Source organism: Trichosurus vulpecula, chromosome 4 (assembly GCF_011100635.1).
Source record: "Trichosurus vulpecula isolate mTriVul1 chromosome 4, mTriVul1.pri, whole genome shotgun sequence".
In the NCBI taxonomy this organism is placed as follows: domain Eukaryota; kingdom Metazoa; phylum Chordata; class Mammalia; order Diprotodontia; family Phalangeridae; genus Trichosurus; species Trichosurus vulpecula.
The window spans coordinates 203,846,892-203,848,357 of record NC_050576.1 but is presented as its reverse complement, the minus strand read 5'-3'; the positions used below and the strand labels follow the sequence as shown (position 1 = coordinate 203,848,357).

The following is a 1,466-nucleotide window of genomic DNA, read 5'->3' as shown; positions in this document are numbered from 1 at the left end:
CAAGGGAAGTGGTGTGAAGGAGACCTAAGGAAGAAAAGAGGAGGAACAGGAGAGGACTAACTTATTTTCTCAGATTTCTCGGAAGGATTGCAGATAACAAGTATCACTTGAATCTTATTTTTAACTGATGCAAAGTGAAATGTGTAGAACTAGGAGAGCAATTTATATCATAACAATAACATTGTTAAAATGAACAATTTTGGCAGATCTTTTGGAGACTTCTCCAATGCTGGCACCATGTCTATTATATCCTATAACAGACGGGCCATCATGGCCATGAAGGGGAAAAACTGTGCGGTCATTGCAGCAGACAGACACTTCCGCATCCAAGCCCAGATGGTAACCACTGACTTCCAGAAGATCTTCCCCATGGGTGATTGCTTATATATTGGACTGTCTGGACTTGTAGCCAGTGTATAGACCATAGCTCAGTGCCTCAAATTCCCACTGAATTTATATGAACTGAAGGAAGGATGACAAATCAAGCCTCATACCTCATGAGCATGGTAGCCAACCTCCTCTATGAGAAACAGTTTGACCCTTGCTACACTGAGCCAGTCATTGCTGGCTTGTACCCTAAGACCTTTTAGCCCTTTGTTTGTTCCTTGGACCTCATTGGCTGTCCCATGGTGACTGATAACTTTGTGGTCAGTGATACCTGCTCTGAGCAGATATATGGGATGTGTGAATCCCTCACGGAACTAATATGGAACCTGAGCACCCCTTTGAAACCATCTCCCAAACCATGCTGAATGCTGTGGATCGAGATGCTGTGTCAGGAATGGGGGTGATTGTCCATATCATTGAGAAAGACAAGATTACCACCCAGACACTGAAGGCACAGATGGACTAATCTTTCCCACCCATTTTCCTTCCCAGGGCCCATTAATCTTTTCTTTAAAAAATAAAGTAATAAGATACCTCTTTAAAAAATGAACAATTTTGAACTCTGATCAATGCAATTGTCATTTTGATTCCAGGGTACTAATGATTTAGAACAGGGCTGTCCAAAATATGGCCCATGAGCCACATGCAGCCCACAGTGCAATTTAATGCAGCCTGTCTGTGGGTTTTAATTTTCATGAGCAAAAAAAATAAAATAGTAATTTGCATGGAATGCATATTAGATTTTTTAATTCTATCACTAATAAATAATCTCATTGATGTTAATTTTCTTTGGTGTTTTTAAGCAGTATTATGGATGGGACATATCACATAGATTTTCAATCTAAATGTGGGATGCAGACTAGTCAGTATGCACCTACCTTTATACTGTTGCATTGTCACTTTGTTGTTTTGTGTTTGCTTTCGCACTTCGCACCTTCGCCTATCGTACTGATGACGCCCGTTCCCCCACTTTCTATTAGTGCACTGTATTTTTTATTCTGGGTGCAGCCCTCGAATAATTATTTTATTTTAATGAGGCCCTAAGAGAAACTAAGGTTGGACAGCCCTGATTTAGAATA

At 40.5% G+C, this 1,466-nt stretch overlaps 1 pseudogene; it reads left to right on the top strand.

The window, feature by feature from the left end:
- The first annotated feature begins 237 nt into the window (after positions 1 to 237).
- On the top strand, positions 238 to 853 carry LOC118845469 (annotated as a pseudogene).
- The last annotated feature ends 613 nt before the right edge of the window (positions 854 to 1,466 follow it).